At 38.5% G+C, this 19,491-nt stretch overlaps 1 pseudogene; it reads right to left on the bottom strand.

Annotated features, from left to right (window-relative positions):
- LOC113177481 (antigen WC1.1-like) overlaps positions 1 to 19,491 on the bottom strand; it is a 210,489-nt pseudogene that overhangs the window by 72,333 nt on the left and 118,665 nt on the right.

Below are 19,491 nucleotides of genomic sequence, written 5' to 3'. Positions count from 1 at the left end.
TGCACTCAGATAATCCTTATATGCTCTTTGTTAATCCTCTGTTGCCATCCCCCAGACCCTGGAAGTTTCCTCTATCTTCCACAAAAATGTTCCGTTGTTCTCATTCTTATCAAATTTACCTAACAATTCACTTCTCTTGTATTACTGAATCCATCACATATAAACTATATAAACTTCCCTCATATCTTGTCACCCATAGCATTTTTCCATTTTTCCTTTAAACTTGTTTCAACTAATACCTAAAATATAAATAGTATACCAAGTAGTGCAGTAAATAGATTCATGATACATATATACACTATGTTATCTTATTTCCTCAAACACTTTTCATTTTCATTTGTGAAAATTTCCAATACTCTCTCTTCTTGCTTTTTGAAATTGGTTTTCTTATTGCTATCTATAGTCACTCTACTGTGCAACGGTGCCCAAGAACTTCTGGTCTATCTAAGTAAAACCTATAACTGATTGATCATTCCATATCTAACCCTTACACTTTCCAGCCTATGGAAATTGCAATTCCAGTCTAAACTACTAAATTTTTATGAGGTCAACTCTTTCAGGTTTCACACATAGTGAGATTAGAAGACCCTTGTCCTTCTTTGCCTGACTTATTTCACTTAACCTAATGATTTTCAGGTATATGCATGCTGCAGCAAATGAAAGGATTTCATTTGGGGGGGTAGGGGCAAGGAGTATTTCATTATGTAAATGTACTTCATTGTATTCATATATAAGTTAATGGACACTTCGATTATTTCCCTTTCAACTACTGTCAGTAGTACTCCATAAACATGAGAGTACAGAGGTCTCTTCAACATCCTGATTTCATTTCCTTTGGATATATACTCAGCAGTGATTACTATATTATATGGTAATTTTGGGGGGAAGGTGGTTGTCTAATAATAGCTTTGTATTTTCTTTGTTTATAAAGGACAGCTTTGAAGTGTTCTGTATTTTTTTATTTGCAAATTTTTTCTTCAGTTCTATGAAAATCTCATGGCACTCACTTGTGGCCTGCATATTTCCTGTTGGAAAACTAATTGTCAGATGAATTAGGACACCCTATGTGTTCTTTGTGTCTTTAATCTTGATTTCTTGAGACTCTTTATCTTTCATCTTTGAAAGCTGTATTATAATGTGTAATGACAAGAGCTCTAGGGCCCAGGTCAAATTTGGGTGCACAACTAAACTTTCAATCCCAAGCAGAGACTTAACTCTCTCCAAAGTGTGCTCCCTGGGGCTTGTGGAAGGAGTGAGGAGGGTGGTCCTATGGCCACCCATGCTGCAAAGATATGTCACACTCTGAGGCCTCAGCCTGCCAAGGTAACACAGCCCTGTGTAGGGACCAAAGCCCTCAAGGCTATGAGCTGCCTATTGCTAAGGTGGACTCATGTCCCAAGACTCCTGCAACCAGCCACAGGCTCTTATTAAGTATGTCCCACAGCACACGGGTCATGCTCTCTCTATGAGCTCTGTCCTACATTTGAGGCCTCTAATTCCTACTGAGTATTGAGTATCATCATAATGTGCCTAGCATTGTGCTCAAAGACAAAATTCTACATCTGTTCTTATGTCCTGCTCCTTAGACAATAGAGTATTGATTTCCTTCTGCCAAGACAGGTTGGAAGAGTGAGGGTGGAGACAGTCTCTTTGATGCCCAACTAAACACAGTTCCAGAGTCTCAGTCTGAGCTGTGGGCTCTCTGAGAGAAAAAAAAATCATGTCAATGGTTATACTGTCATAGGATCAAGGAATCTACTGGGCACCTGCCTAGTTCTGAGTTTCAAGTCTAAGGCGTTGACTTAGACCTTTCCATTCCCCAAGAAAAATGCATATTTCTTCATTTTGGGCTGCGTGGATTAAGGTAAAGGATAACTCTTATTTTACTCTTTCTTTTGAAGTGTCTTTTCTTTTTATTATCATAATAGCTGGCAATCATCTGCTTTCTTTTCTTTTCATACACCTGGTTTATTTTCTCTCATTAAATTGTTTGGTGTGTGCAAAACTGTTTACATGGTGTTTTGTGAGAGATCACAGACCTCTGGTCCTTCCTGCCAATGACATAAAAATTCTGATGTCTAAATCTGGAAAGAAAAATTGCAACTTTGCAATAATCCATAAATTCTCTTATAATGTCTTTGATCCCTGTGCCCACATACCCACTAACCCAGTACAAAAATATTTCTGACTATACTTATACAAACACTCAATTCAACTGAGAAAAATAGGGCCTCATTCTTGGCTGCCCTTTGAAAAGCTCTGCAAACAGAGTGTGTGGGCTAATTTATTTTTAATCCTATATAAAGCCCCGTAAATTAGAGAAACAAAAGTATGAAAATTGACTTTAAGTTAAAATGGTCTACAAAAAAAAATATCTTGTGAAGAAGAAAGTTGAGAAGCAAAAGGACAGTATCAGAGATTTATAGGACAGGAATAAATGAAGTCTGTCATCCACTGTTACCCCTGAATCCTCAGATTTAGGAAAAGACCTCTTAGTCCTCTCTGGACAATTCACCTCTTATTCCTCCAGAGATAAGGCACTACTTTCTGGAACTTTCCATTCTCTTAGATAGTGAAGAATACACTGACCATACCTGAGCAGATGACTCCTGCATCATAATAGTGCTCACAGTTGTTCTTTCCCAAGCCCAGGGCAGGGCAATTCCACAAATAGTCCTCCTTCCCTGTGCACGCCAGCTTTGTCAGCCAGATGGGTCCAGATCCCTCTCCAAATTGTGCATAGAGCAAGGCATTGAAGGCCACTCCACAGCCCAGTTGTCTGCACACCACGTGGGCATCATTCAGGTCCCAGCTGTCATCACAGACAGTGCCCCAGGAATGCTGGTGAATGATCTCCACTCTGCCTGCACAGCGACTGCCACCATCCACCAGGCGGAGCTGTGGGCTCTCTGAGAGAAAGAATCATGTCAATGGTTGTATTTAAAAAGAGAATGGGAAGGGTTCTCTTGTCATGTGGTACTGCCTTCCCAACCAAGCAGTTGGCAGCATGTACTTTCAGAATGCAGAACTTACTGAGCAAGACATAGAATCATTCATTATAATAGGGTAACAGGTAAGTCTGAGTTTCTAACATAACCTGAGAAAATTAATTGTGAAAAAATAAGAAATGAAATCAAACACAACATAATCAAGTGAGTAGTCTCAGGTAGAAGTTATTAAGTAGATCTGGTCAGAGTAAAACTTGCTGTTGGTAGAATTCTGCATATGATGTGACAAAACTATTTGAGAAATGCCAAGATTCCTATTTTGAGTAGCTGAAAGTATCTTTTTCTGAATGATTCTTAATTTGATTAGCTGAAAGTGTCTTTTCTGAAGGAATGGGCCAGTATCCAAATTGGTTTCTTGTGAAGCACATACACATGACTATCCATGGTCTGAGATTTGGAAGGATGAGAGCACATGGGGTAGGAAATGGGGATGAGATCATCAGAAGTCTCAGGTGACAGCCATGAATCCAGGGGGGGGGAATGAAATTATTCAGGAATTAAGACTGAAAAGTGAATGGATCATAAGACAAAACATAGCTAATGTAATATATTTCACTATTGATTCTAGGCTTTCTATTTCAAATATAGATATTAAATTTTAAATTTATGTTCACTTTAGGTAGATTGGGCAACCTCCCTGAATAGATTATATCAGATACTGACATTGCCCAAATGCCACTAGGAATCATAGAATGTTACTTATTCCTCCCAATATATCCAATTTGTGCTTAGATTTCCTGCCAGGAGTTCTTGAGGAGGAGGCAAAAGCAGAATAGAAGTACACTTTTTGTGACTCTGTGAGTGAAAAGAGCCAGAGAACACAGGAGAAAATGTATTTTGAGAAGAGAAAGAGGAAGAAAACTGGGAACCAATGAAGAAATGATGAGAAATGTTGACAAAATGGAGAAGCATTAGGCAGCCCAGAGAAAATACAAAGCAATTTTCAACTTCAACTCCAGCTGTCTTACCTGTGGGAGAAACACATTGTTCTTACACAAGTTTTAGATCAAATTTGGGTTGTTGTTCTGAGATGGACACCTTCCATATAACAAGACAGATTTTGAGAATAAATTTATCACATTGCTCAGCAAGCTCTCAGAATGTTATAACTGGGGACCATCTTGAGAAGGGTACTATTGTAGGGGCAAAACTGTGCTGGAATTATAAAATGGATTCATTGTAATACACAGGTCCTTTGGTAATCCCTCACAAAAGCTGGATGGAAGATGTGAACACTTACAGTCTCAGATAGGAAGACTGACTTCCACAAACACACTGAGCGGCAGAGAAAGGACTAGAAGCCTCATTGACACGTGGTCCTTCTCTATGTGAAAAGAAGTGATTCCAACCTCATGTGGCTGCACAGAGAGGCCTGGATTGAAAGCTCAGAGATCAAATCTGATGATTCACTCCATTCCTGCTCAGTAGTTTGATTGCTTGCACCACTTTTCACAGGAATTCCAGAGACTCACCTTGGCTAGGACACTTGGCTAGACCCCAAGAGCACTAGGTCCCTGGCACAAGTGTGTGCCCACCAGGTGGGTCCACAAATCACTGGCACCTGATTGCTCAGCCACATCCCCAGTCTTATTCTGTATTTTATAGAGAGACAGAATCTCATTGAGTTGCTTAGTGTCTCATCTGGCTGTTGCTGAGGCTGGCTTTGAACTAGCAATTCTCCTGTCTCAGCCTCCTGAGCTGCTAGGATTACAGGTGTGCTCCACCACACCTGCTCCTAGTTCATTATGATGGAAATCAGAGGAGCTACAGTTGGCTTCTTTTTTAGCCTTGGGACATGTGGGAGACCAACCTTACACGTGACTGAGTCACACTCCGCAGCTGGGTGCTGAGGCACTCAGTCGCAGAAATGTGGCAGAGCTTTCCTACCCTTCTTGGGTTTGAGGTTTGGTGTCTCCAGTATGGCTGTGTCTTGCTACAGCCCCATGGGTGAAGCTATGCTCACCTGTTCCTTGGTAATATAACCCCTTGCCCTGTTTAGGATAGAATCTTCCATGGAAGTGCCTTGTGTGTGTCCCCTTCTCTTACTGTGCCCTTGGGTGTGGCCTACCCAGGTGTCAGTCAACTTGCTGACAGTGGACATCATGAAGATAGATTCAGGCCCTTGAAACCTGACCCCTTGCCTCATTTGAATAGCTTCTCATCAATAAAAGGGGTCAGCACATGCTCTCACTCTCTCTCTTCCTGAGGACCCTTAAGGTCAGAGGAGCCATCACAGAGACCCCAAAGAAAAAGGTATTTGTGTCTCTTGTGTGGTTATTTTTGCGCAGCCTAGTCAGCCCAGTTTTCCTAGAGTGACCCCTGAACCCGGCAGTGACACCTGCTGGATTCATATGTTAAATAACCAGGAAAGAGGTTCTAAATGACCAGGAAAGAGGTGTCTGTATGCAAGGATTTTGTCTGGGAGAATTTTTTACAAAAATTTTTGTCTGGGAGTATTTTTACGTTTTTTTTTTTAATTTTTTAAATATCTACATTAATATATTTACCTTATTAGAATATATTTGATGCATTTTAAAATTCTTTAAATGAAAATTTCTTTCTCATCTTTTTATATAAAATGATTTTCTTGTTATTTTTTCTTCTTCTCTATGAGTTTCTTCCTTTTTGAATTATTTTTCCTTTTATTAATTTACTTTCTTGTTCATTCTATATTTATCCTTTAGTTGTTATTGATTTTAATTGATTATTACTATATTTTATAGTATTTTTATAGCTGATTTATGTGTCTGTGGTAGCTACTGCTGTTATTCATTTTCTTCTTTCTCATATATAATCGTGATGAAGCCAAGAACCTTGAACAGTTTTGGGTGTGCTGTGCCACTGAACTATACCTCTAGCCATAAGAGTGAGGTTGTCCCTTAATATTACCATGACCTAGTCCTGCTCAAGCCTTGATGAGTGTTATGGTTTGAATGTGAGGTGCCCAGAAAAGCTCTTGATAAGACAATGTAAAAGTTTTAGGGAAGAAATGATTGGGTTATAAGAGTTAAGACTCTCATAAGCCTTAATCCAATTGGTGAATTAATCTTCTGATGGGATTAAGTGAGAGGTAATACTATTCTTATCTTTGAATTACAGAAGAGACTAGGGAGTTGGGTGTAATGAAGGAGGATGACTATAATGTATATTACTTCATTTAATCAGGGTAAAAAGAACATGTATGATCATGAGGAGAGTGGAAAACTGAAAAACTGATAAGGGAAAACATTTAGAATCTGCATGAGGATAAAATATCTGGAAAAGGTGCATCATGAATATGTGTGATAAGGAGAAGAAGCAAAAGTCAGAGAAGTGAACAACGCCATCAAGATCCCAAGCTGGGCAGTTAGTGATAGTCAAAAGGGTGGCTATAGATGGAGATGGGTGTGGGGGAGCATTTCAAAGGTATAAAATCAGGAAAGGAAAGGCCCAGGATGCTATCTCAGTTGTGTTCAAGGATCCTGGCAGCACCAGGAACAGGAGACAGAGGAGCCTGGTGAGCCTGGTACTGCAGCCTTCCTGGATGATGGGGAGTGACCAGGCTGGAGAGTGACACCAACAGAAGTGGTGGCTGGTGTCACCTCATGGGGCAAATTTAATGTCGTTGGATGTGGAGAAAAAGGAAAGAAATTGTTGGAAATGAAAAGGTGATGAAAAAATATTCTCTGATTTGGCCAGAAAAAGATTGCATGTTTAAAAGGAAATGCAGAGCCTCCTACTAATAAGGAAATCATGGTTTTTAGAGGTTAGAAAGTTTTTTATCAGAGCATGAATCGGAAGGACGCATTACACATTACAGTTCTTTTTTAAAAAATATTTAGTTTTTAGTTGTAGTTGGACACAATACCTTTATTTTATCTCATTATTTTTATGTGGTGCTAAAGATTGAACCCAGAACCTTGTGTGTGCTAGGCAAGTGTTCTACCTCTGAGCCACAACTCCAGCCCTACATTATAGTTCGTAAGAAGTTAGAAGACATTAGGCACCAATTTCCTTCAGGCCCCATTAATGTTTCCTGAGACAGGGAGGAAGTGGGCACCTTAGTTTGCAGTAGCATATGGCTCAGAGGAACAGTAACAACCAAGACCACTGGCACTGTAAGGAGATCAATTCAAGAAGAAAATGAGGGGAGACCAGGCCCCTCATCTCATAGCACTTCCTCATGATGTGCCAGAGGAGAAGACTAAGAAACAGCTTTTCAACAAGATCGTTATTGGGTCATGTGTGGTAGACGTGTTGAGCTCTTCTTACCCATGCAGGTAATTAGGCATTGCTCTTCTCCATCCTTCTCCTGCTCTGCTCAGGATGAGACTGCATCAGTAACTGAAGGTCATCATGCTCTTTTTACCTCAGTAATTACACTGAAAAAAATGCTCTACTTTCTTCTTGCATTGCACCTCTTCTCCTCCTTTCTTTCTCAACCTAAATATGGTTTCTCTCTTCCTCAATGCATGTATTTGTACAGCACCTACCATGCCTTTGTGACAATAAGCTTCATGCATGGTGTGTGTCATCAGGCTTAGTGAAAACTCCATGAGAGCAGGAGTGTTCTTCATGTGTCTCTTTTCCTGCCTGGAATTGTTTCTACCTACAAATCACCCAATTACTTATCATCAACAAACTAATCTGAGAGGTTGTCTGACTGCTGTAATGGATTCCAGAATGAACAGCCCATTGTATTGAATTCCCCAAGTTGCCATTCACTTAATTGAAAGTGTGAGAAAGATGAAGTGCTTACTCCAAACCTCATTTTCCTCATCTGAAACAAATGATCACCATAATGCCTACCAAGCCTTTAATGTGATGATTAATCTTCATTATGTGTGGTAATAGTGGGAAACGAAGTGATAACTCATAGCAAACAATGTATATTACTGAGATTCAATCATTCACCATCTCACTAAGGAAATACAGAGTAATTAATACAATGTAAGACTGCATTAGCTAATTGCTAAGAATGTGCATCAGAGTGTAACTTTATGCTCCCATATGCTAAGTTCGATATCTGGTACTTTTCATATAAATCGCTATCTTTGCTGGTTTTCTCACATGTGCCTTGAAACAGGATTCCAACAGGTGAGTCAAGTAATCTCTAACCAGGATTCATGTTGTAGACTTATTTCAACGCATCCATTATTTTTAAATATATGAACCTTTCCTGACAACAACCTATAGGTATAGGAAAGACTCATAGAAGTAGACAGTCGGTCACCTGTACATGTGATATGAGCTTCCTCCTTTGGTGAGCAAGATTGATGTTTCCAGGGGTCAGAAGGACACTGCCAGAGAGAGGTGTCAGTTTTTCGACAGTGAATTCCATCCACCCAGCGGGGTCTAGAACCTTCCCTCGAGGATACCAAGAAATCCAGAGTCCCAGTATCCCCACAGCCAAGCTGTCTGCAGATCAGAGACAAGGTCACAGGTTCCATGGGGCTTTGGCATATACTGCCCCAGGTGTTGTTGTAGAAAATCTCCAGCCACCCAGCACACTCCTGGTCCTCGCTCACCAGCCTGAGAGCCAGGAAGTCTAAAATCAAGAGGAGGAAAACAGGGGTCAGGGAGTATTCAAATCTAACTGCTGCTTTTTTTTTTCTTTATTCCTAAGTAGTGAGTGTTCATGGCTGACTCTGCTGAAGAAATGTCCACTAGGTGGAAGACTGCAAGTTTTGTCCCTTTAACTTGTTTTGCTAACTTGTACCTCTCTTTCTGTTTCTACAACAATGTAATATAAGCAAATGAACAGGAGGAACAGTGACCTGGGGGCTCTGTGGAAAAGAAACTTAATTTACTACCTGACAAACCATCTGACAGATCCAAGAAAAGGAGGCTGAACAGAGTGGACAGGCTGTCCACTGCCTGGACAGGCTGCACAGACTGTCCACTGCCTGATCTTGGGAGTGTGTGGATATTTTACCTCATTGCCAAAGTGCTTTTAAGACACAATTAAGAAAAGATCCTTTTGTGGATTATTCTGGATCAGCCTGGATTAGTAGCTGAGTGCAATCTAATCATATCCCAGAAGTCTATCATCAAAATCAGATGACTCTTTCGCGGCTCATCATAGGGAGATGTGAATATGAAAAGATGATCAGAGTATTGCCCTGTTGTCATTTTGAAGAAAAAAGAAGCCATGAGACGGAATTCAGTCAAATGCTAGATGCTTCAAAAGGAAGAAAATGAGTCTTCCCAAAGCTTTAGGTGTTACAACCTGCTCACATGTTGTTTGTAGCCCATATAGACCTTGTTAAAAATTCTAATCTACACACCATAGGATGACATATATGTGTTATTTAGAGTCATTCAGTCTATGGTAACTTGTTAGAGCAGAAATAGAAATCTAATTCAGTGGGTCAGGATGTTGCACCCACAGGTCACAGAAGAGTGATGACTACTTTTAATGGATATTGTAGAGAATGACTGTGTCAGGGGACAGTGCTGGGAAGGAAGGAGCAGAAGCTCAGCTGCTACAGCAGAAAACAGAAACACCCCATGTTCTCTTTTGGAAGGACAAGAATTGTCCTTCCCCTCTGCCCTGTCCCAACCCCTGTACAATGCTCAGACACCATCCTGCACATCCTCCCAGACCTCCCAGTCTGTAAACAGACCTGAGCAGATGACCCCTGCATCCTTCTTGTGACTGCAGTTGTGCTTCCCCAAGCCCTGGGAAGGGCACTGCCACACATGGGTCTCCTCTCCTGTGCAGTTCAGCTCATCCAGCCAGATGGGCCCTGATCCCTCTCCAAAGTGAGCAGAGATGGTGGCCTCCAGGGCCACTCCACAGCCCAGCTGTCTGCACACCACGTGGGCATCACTCAGGTCCCAGCTGTCATCACAGATGGAGCCCCAGGAGCCCTGCTGCAGGATCTCCACTCTCCCTGTGCAGTGACTTCCCCCGTCCATCAGGCGGAGCTCTCTGCTGTCTGAGGAGAGACAGGGTCATGTCAGTGGGCAGTTATACAGGATTTGGGAAGGTTCTGGTGCTGGGGTCCTTGCTCACCTGAGCAGTTGGCAGTATGGCCCTCTGAGGCTGCAGAGCCTGCTGGGTCTGACCAGGAGTCATTGCACTGGGGTAGCATCTGCTTCTGGTTTCCTACCAAAGGGGTTAGAAGCAGAAAATTGATTTAAACTTGACAATCATCCAGTGATGAAATCTGAAAACTATAGCCCACAATCAGTAATTTCCTATCTTCTATTCAAGGATTCTGCTTCTGCTTCTAACACACTTTTCTCTTAGTTAAATGAAGTGTAAATCTTCTACAGTCCCAGGAATGACATTAGCAAAGTGTGAATACAGCAGTGCTGTTGGAAAGTATTTCATAGTTCCCAGGGAAGCAAGACTTAGGAGTCAAGTTCAGAGAAAAGTAAAAATTAGAATCAGTGATTTTTCCCTGGAGGCATTTGACCATTCAATGGTAGTAGGTGAGACTCTGAAAATCTCAGCATGTTTGCCAGTTTTTTACTGGAGTACACAAGTAAAATTTAGGTTGGGCCAAAGAGGAAGAATCATATTAAACAACTGGAAAATGTATCATATTTTGTAAAAGAATTTTTGTAAGAGATATGGTGCCCAGTATCTCAACACTTCAATTCTTTTTGAATAAGGTGATCTACCTGAAATAATGTGAACTGAAGAAGTTAAATAAAATCTTTTTTGAAGTTTTTGTAGGATAGTTGCTTTTTCAAATACAATGTTTGTCAAAAGAAAGAAAAACAAACAACCGCACATATTAAAGAGTTTATGAATAAAATAAAATGAAAAAAGTAGAAAAAAAGAAAACATATTAAGAGAGCAGTATTGGTGAATTACCTTATAGGTAATTCAAATAGTCATGAATAAATAAATGACAATATGGGCATAGTGTTAGAGAAATGATAACAAAAATCAAATAAATGACTGAGAGTCAATAAAATTTAAAAGAACCAATACAAAGTCAGTAGCTAAAAATAAGAAACCAGAGGATGAGTCTAACAACACTGTAGGTAAACCCAAAATGGAAAAGAAGTGGAAAAATACAGAGTGAAGAACAGAAAGACAAACACATAAGGAATATAATAGGATACTAAGAGCAATAGTGAGAAAACCTACCATCCTAAATACTCTTCAAGTTTTAGGTATTAAAGCCATAGTTGATCGCACAAAAATACAAATTAGAAAATAAACAAAGTGAGATATTTAATACAATTTTAGTTTTTGAAAATACCCACAAAATCTGTGTCAAGTTCTATTGACCTGTACAGTCCATTCCTCCTGCCCTCCAATCTGGGCTAACAGTAGTAAGTTGTCTATAACAACAGAATGTGGTGAAGCCAGCACAGCTTGACTTGAGAACCTTCCTACAAAAGTCCTGCCTCCTCCTCTTGACTTAGTAGGATGTTTTTTTAATGGGAAATCTACTCTGTAGAAACTATTATGTGGGAGAGAGCATTTGAAGGTTGTTCTGTCAGCAGCCCCAGTTGAACTTCAAGCTACCAGCCATGTGAATGAACTGTCCTGGATTCCCAGCTTGGTCAAGTCTACAATGACCTGAGCTGCAGATGAGATCCAAGTGTAACCTCATGAGAGACCATAAGAGGCAACTGCCAAGAATCCTTGCTAAATTTATGAATCTTGAAACTATGGGCAAAACAAAATATTTTTATTTGTGTTGCTATTTTGGGAGGTGATGGGGTGGGAATAATGCATTAAAAAGCAATAGCAACCAGGACAATTACATCACTGTGAAACAGCAATCATACATTTCCATGTTTATTGTGGCACTATTCACAATAGCTACCATATGGAATCAGGTAATTCTACCATAGGAATCAGGTGCATAATGAAAGAGAAATTCATAAAGAAAATGTGATATAAATACAGCCATAAAAAAGAATGAAGTTCTACTTTTTGCATCAAATGGATGAAATTGTAGGACATCATGTTAAGTGCATTACCCAAACACAGAAAGACAAGTACCACATGTTCTTCATCATACACAGAAGACAAGAGAGTTAATTTATGGAATTTGGCAATGACATTGTGGTTATCTAAAAAAATCTTGAAAATATTGGAAGATTAAAGGAACATATCATCTTATCCACCTAATGTTAATAGTCACTCAGAAATATTTTATATATCCAGGGATAAATATGGCAGAAGGAGGCGAGAATATAGAAAAATAATAGCATTGAGGAATCTCTGTCAGGTTACCTGGGAATTTTATCTTATCCTTGAAGCTTATTCAGAATTCTCAAATTATTAAAAAAGTGAAAATAAATGATGGAGAAAAAAGGAAAACAAAACCACAAATAACCAAATGTGAAAACTAATTGTTATGGTTTAGATATTGGGTGTCCCCAAAAGCTCATGCATGAGACAGTGTAAGAAAGTTTAAAAGTGAGATGTATGTTATGAGAGCCTTAACCCAATCAGCACATTAATCCTCTGATAGTTTTAACTGGGAGGTAATTGTAGGCTGTGGTTTGATGAGGTAGGTGCCTGGGTATGTGTCTTTGGGTTTATAAGTTGTCCTTGTTGAGCAGAGTTCTCCCTATTTCTGCTTCTGGTGGCCATCTGCTGACCTGTTTTTTCTTGTTACATTCTTCTACCATGATATTGTGCCTTACCTTGAGGCCAAAGGAATATAGTAGGCTGTCTAAGGACTGAGACCTCTGAAACTGTGAACATCAATATAAACTTTACCTCCTAAAATTGTTCTTATAAGACCTTTTTGTCACAGCAAGTAAATACTATCTAAAACATTAGCAGAATTAATTACTAGGATATTTCATTAAAAGAAACACTAATAGCATCAAAAACATAAAACACCAAGAGTATAACTAGTAAAAATTCTCTATAATTGCTAAAAGAAATTAGAGATATACATTGTAAGTCAACTAGCTCCATTTTGATGTTTAGATCAAATCCAAACTCAATTTAATATCACCTTGATTTTATTGTATTAAATGTATCAACAAAGTGAAATCAAACCCCTATCTCTCACCATGCACAAAGCTCAACTCAACATGGATCAAGGACTTAGGAATACAATCAGAGACCCTGATTCTAATAGAAGAAAGAGTAGTCCCTCATCTCCATCATGTGGGATTAGGTCTCAACTTCCTTAATAAGACTCCTTTGCCTCAAGAATTAAAATCAAGAATTAATAAATGGGATGGATTCAAACTAAAAAGTTTCTTCTCAGCAAAATAAAGCCAAAAAAAAAATCTGTGAGGCGAATAGAGAGCCTACTTCTTGGGAGCAAGTTTTTACTCCTCACACATCAGATAGAGCACTAATCTCTAGGGTGTATAAAGAACTCAAAAATCTAAACACCAAGAAAAAGACACAAAACAAACAAACAAACAAACAAACAAATAACCCAATCAACAAATGACCAAAGACCTGAACACACACTTCTCAGAGTATGATATACAATCAATCAACAAATATATAAAAAGATGTTCATTATCACTAGCAATTAGAGAAATGCAAATCAAAACCACTCTAAGACTTCATCTCACTCCAGTCGGAATGGCAGCTATTATGAAGACAAACAACAATAAGTGTTGGCAAGGATGTGGGGAAAATGTACACTCATACACTGCTGGTGGGGCTGCAAACTCGTGCAGTAAATATGGAAAGCAGTATGGAGACTTCTTGGAAAATTGGAAATGGAACCACCATTTGGTACTGGAGATTCACCTCTGTACCACAGATCAGCTAATGGCAAACTACATTGGCTTTGGCCATATTTCAGTGGGAGGCACAGAGTGTTCTGCAGCCTCCAGAGGTCTTCACATCCACTTGACCCAGCTATCCCTCACCTTCTTCTTTACCCAAAGGACTTAAAAACAGCATACTCAGGGACACAGCCATGGCAATGTTTATAGCAGCACAATTCACAAAAGCTAAACTGTGGAGCCAACTAGATGCCCTTCAATAGATGAATGAATAAAAAAATGTGGCATATATACACAATGGAATATTACTCAGCAATAAAAGAGAATAAAATCATGGCATTTACAGGTAAATGGATGGAGTTAGAAAAGATAATGCTAAGTGAAATTAGCCAAATCCAAAAAAACAAATGCCAAATGTTTTCTTTGACATAAGGAGGTTGATTCATAGTGGAATAGGGGGAGGGAGCATGGGAGGAACAAACTCTAGATTGGGCAGAGGAGTTGGAGTGGAAGGGAAAGGACATGGGGTTAGAAATGATGGTGGAATGTGATGATCATGATTATCCAAAGTGCATGTGTGAAGACACAAATTGGTGTGAATATACTTTGTATACAACCAGAGATATGAAAACTTGTGCTCTGTATGTGTAATAAGAATTGCAATGCATTCTACTGTCACATATAAGTAAAAAATAAATAAATTATTTATAAAATAAAATAAATACAAATAAAAGATAAATGCATGAAGTTGTTTATAATATGTATGTGAAATGCATAAAATCAAGTATGATCAATGCACTGGGCAGGAAAAACAACACAATTAGAGCAGTTACTTTAAAGAAATCTTTAAAAAAAGTTAATCAGACATGCTCTAAAGTTATGATAACTAAGGGAATATGCATGGCTACAGTCCTAGAAAATGACAGAACAAAATCAAATAGAGTATATAGCAGGAATCAGAAATATCTATACCCTGTATATTTCAAAGGTGACACAGCAGTGGGGAAAAGCCTTTTCAGTAATAATTCTGAGTCAATTGGATATCCAAACAATAATATGAAACATTTCTAGCATCACACACACTATATACAATACTGACCCCAGAAAGATTGTGAAATTACATATAAATTAAAAGTAACTAAAGATGTATAAGACACTATTGGAGAACATTTTTATAATCTACGGTAGTAAAGTTATATTTAAAAGGACAATAGAGAGAAGTGCACTAGTGCACGCCTATAATTTCAGTGGTTTGGGAGGTTGAGACAGGAGGATTGCAAGTTCGAAGCCAGCCTCAGCAATGGTGAGGCACTAAACAACTCAGTAAGACCCTGTCTCTAAATAAAATTCAAAACAGGGCTGGGGATGTGATCCCGTGATCCAGTGCTTCTGAGGTCAATCCCCAGTACCAAAAAAAAAAAAAAAAAAAAAAAAAAAAGGACTTTAGGACACTCTGTGTATGGATGGGAAATATTTATACACTGTGCTTCATCAAGAAGAAGAATTTGATCCCTAAATGAAGACAATATTAAGAGAGGAAAAATTAAAAGAAAGTATTAAAATGTATATTAATATACTCATATTTGCACCAAACAATATTGGCATGGTAATATGTAGGATCATTATTTCAGATACTCAAATCTCCATATCATTTGAATGAATCAATACATGATCCTGTGGTTATTTAGGAGAAAACTCTACAGCAATAAAAATAAATGAGGCCGAGCTAAAAATAAAAGCATAGGTGAATTCTAAATGTTATGTTGATTCAAAGTAGACACAACAAGGAACATGGTACATGATTTTACATAAAGCTCAAAACCTGGAAAAAAAAATTCTTTGGCAGCAAAAGTTAGAGTGGTCTTCTTTGGAGGGCAGAAGGGCACAATGACTGGAGGGATGTGCAGGTGACATCTGGGAGCTGCTGATGCTCTCTAATAGTCCAAAGTGAGGAACATGACAGAGCTGTCATTCGTTGTTATATAGTGTTATCCATTAATTTCAATAAATTATAATGCCTATTTAAAACCAATCCTCTTAATATTTCTTGAAAGGGCTGAAAGAGGAATGATAATAAGAATCCCAATTCACCACAAAATGTCTCATTTTTGAAGTCAGCTCTCCATACTCTCTCCTCTTAGAGACAAGTCACTCAAGTACCAGTCAGCCCTGACCTCTCTTACCTGAGCAGACCACAGAGGCTGTGTTTCCATGGGCACAGGCAGGAACACCCAGGGCAGTCACAGGACAATTCCACAGGAAGGACTCAGACCCTGAGCAGTGAAATCGGTCTCTCCAGATCTCATCTCCTCCTTCCACAAAGTACTCTCCCTTTGGGGTGGAGATGGCGACTCCACAGCCCAGCTGACGACAAACAACATTGGCATTGGCCATATTCCAGTGGGAGGCACAGAGTGTTCTCCAGCCTCCAGAGGTCTTCATCTCCACTTGACCCTCACACTGAGAACTGCCATTTTTCATGAGCCGAACATCTGTATATCCTGGTAGAAGACAGGGTTTAGCAATATCACATATTTTTATTATCCCCACAGAGCGTGGTTGGAGGTTAAAGTCCTGTTGTCTCACCTGAGCAGACAACTTGCACAGCTCCTTTGTGGGGGCAGCTGCCTTCAGGACAGGGTACTCTGGGGCAGAACCAGAGCTCAGGCTCCTTCCCCTCACACTGGAACTCTTCAGCCCAGATCTGTTCACTGTCCTCTCTGAAGGGCAGGTTCCCCAGGACAGATGCAGCCTTGCCACAGCCCAGCTCTGCACAGATGACCTGGGCTGTGGCTAATGTGAAATTCCCATCAGATACTGGGATCCACTCTCCTCCAGAATTCACTTCCACTCTCCCAGAGCAAGGTCCGTATCCTCCAACCAGATGCACAAATCCTATGGGAGAAAAAACAAACAACAACAAATACCAGCAAATAGAAGGAGGAAGCTACAATTCACAGGTTATGCTGTGAAATCTTTTCATTTTCCAGGGTTGTAGTGTGGGGTGTGGATTCAATTTGTGGTGCTAGAATATGAATTCTATGATCAAGTGTCTGAAGATAAATTTTGGAGAATGAATTTGTAATGTGCTTTCTAAATTGCTGTTTCATGATATGAATGTATACACTCTCCCATGCACATACCTGTACATACATGAATATGTGTGTTTCCCAGAAATGTGTGTATATAGAGATATATAGATATAGATCATGTAAAAATGGATTTTTCTTTTATAGGAACATATTATTCTTTATATTATAAATGTATCTGTGTGTTTTTTGACTTTCTTTGATACTGTATTCTCCTTTTTCTTTGTATAGAATCTGTATCTATTCTCTGAGGATTAGGATTAATTTTTTACTATTTTATGCCCTGAAACTTCCAATTCACAGATTTACAGATAATAATTCTAACTAAGATAACATTTGTTAATGAATGAAAAATTCCAATATGTGTCCAAAACCGACAATTGATATTTATTTTCAACTTAGAGATGAGAAAAAATACCACTACATAGGTGAGATAGAAACCTGGTTATTGTGACAAAATAATCAGGATTCTTTACATCATCCTTCCCATTAAAGAAGACTGAATTGCCATTTAAACTATGAACAGATGTTATCCAGAGATTTGAGCATTTTTTGTTTGTGTTTTTTTATGGAATTATTTTTTTCTAATAAACAGAGTTTGAAGAATCCATTATGCATCTATTGAAGCTGATCAGGAAGTGATTTTGAGTATGTGTTCAGACCTCTGGGGAGGCATCTACTTACAGATGTGAAATTATAATATAATAGTAATTTTTTGTAGTGAAGAAATTCTGCAAGGAATCTTTCTCAAGAGAATAGCATGTTCATTAATTTCATTAATTTTCCCCCTAAGTAAACAACCAAACATCAAAAACATTAATCTACCTTTTAAAAATTATTATGTAAAATTGGAATACTCCCTTTTCTCTCTGAAACTGATGCAATAACATGAAGTGTGGATTCCTGAAGTGTTATTGCAATGGTAATTTTAATTTATTTCATTATTATAGAGGAGTAATATAGTGTACCTTACTTATAGAGTCAAAATGCAGATACACAGATTTCAAACTGAAATCACTAATCTTTAGAAGGTTATGTTTTAAAGAATATGAGACCGGCAGGCACATCATAAAATCAGCCACAAATACAGTCATCCAGTGACAGGAAAACTAAAGACCAGCCTCTAGAATAGAAACCTGGCTGCCTGTAGTCTCTGCCTGTGGAGGCAGCCAGGTCCTCTTCTCTGTGAATTCTAGTTTCCACTCAGTCACTTTCAAATTGAAGTTCAAAATAAGTATCACCAGGGAGGACCATCAGGTTTGCATGACTGATTGTAGTTTCAGCTCAGATAAAAACACAAACATGCCTGAAGTGCCACTAGTCCTCTTTCTTTTTCTCTTTTTTTTAATTAACTGTATTTTGCCCATTTCTAGTATCCAAGTGTTAGAATGTCTCAGTTGAGGTAGAATAACATTACATTCAAGTTCTATCTAAGACAATCCACTGGGGTATCTGAGCACAGTGTTTGTCCTCTGACTGAAATGTTAGGATGGTATGTTTGTTTTAGGCACTGAATTCTATTAAATTATCAAATCTTTGCAAGAAATTTTTGTATAAATTCCATTAATAAAAATTGGAAGCATTTCAGATAAAGAGATAGATCTCTCATGTAGATTTCACCTTTACTCTTCTACTCTACACAGACCAGAGGGATCTAATCCAGCCTGAGAGAATGAAGAATAAAATTAATATAGTACATGTACTCAGACCATCAACTGAACATCTGTCATTGTGCTGAACAGAGATCCTGAGGTGTTCAGAAAGCAGTACTATTGAAAGTCAGCAATACATTTATTTATCTTTAAAAATGCATTAAAGAAGCAGTATGGAGATTCCTTGGAAATCTGGGAATGGAACCATCACTTGACCCAGCTATCCCTCTCCTTGGACTATACTCAAAGGACTTAAAAACAGCATACTATTAAGACACAGCCACATCAATATTTATAGCAGCACAATTCACAATAGCTAAACTGTGGAGCCAACCTAGATGTCTTTCAACAAATGAATGGATAAAAAAATGTGGCATATATATACAATGGAATTTTATTCAGAAATAAAAGAGACTAAAATCATGGCATTTGCCGGTAAATGGATGGAGTTAGAGAAGATAATGCTAAGTGAAGTTAGCCAATCCCCCCAAAAAAAATATGCTGAATGTTTTCTCTGATATATGGAGGCTGACTCATAGTGGAGTAGGGAAGAATAGATGAATTCTAGATAGGGAAGAGGGAGGGAAAGGGAGGGGGCAGGGCATTAGCAAGGATGGTGGAATGTGATGGACTCATTATCCAAAGTACATGTATGAAGACAAAAAATGGGTTTCAACATATTTTATATACAGAGATATGAAAAATTGTGGTATATATGTGTAATAATAATTGTAATGCATTCCACTGTCATATATTTTAAAAAATAAAATCAATTAAAAGAAAGCAATGAATAAATAAAAATAAAAATACATTAAAGATTTATTATGTTTTGGGTATTGTATTATAAAGTAACATATACCCAAAATCCCTTGGAACAATTTTTTGAAAAAGATGTGAAATTAGAAATTAGAGCCAGCTACCATCAACACAAAATGTAGTTATTCTTGGGATATCATTTCCTCTGCTACACTTAATGAAATATAAAAACAACAGTCAAAGTGTGGTTCAGAAGCAGGTATACATCATTCTATAAACCATAATGATGGTGTGTATTATTATACTCCACAGTTCTTCAGTAAATAG

The sequence above is a fragment of the Urocitellus parryii genome, chromosome 5 (genome assembly GCF_045843805.1).
Source record: "Urocitellus parryii isolate mUroPar1 chromosome 5, mUroPar1.hap1, whole genome shotgun sequence".
Classification (NCBI taxonomy): Eukaryota; Metazoa; Chordata; class Mammalia; order Rodentia; family Sciuridae; genus Urocitellus; species Urocitellus parryii.
The sequence above is the reverse complement of the archived record's forward strand: the minus strand, read 5'-3'. Positions and strand labels throughout refer to the sequence as shown.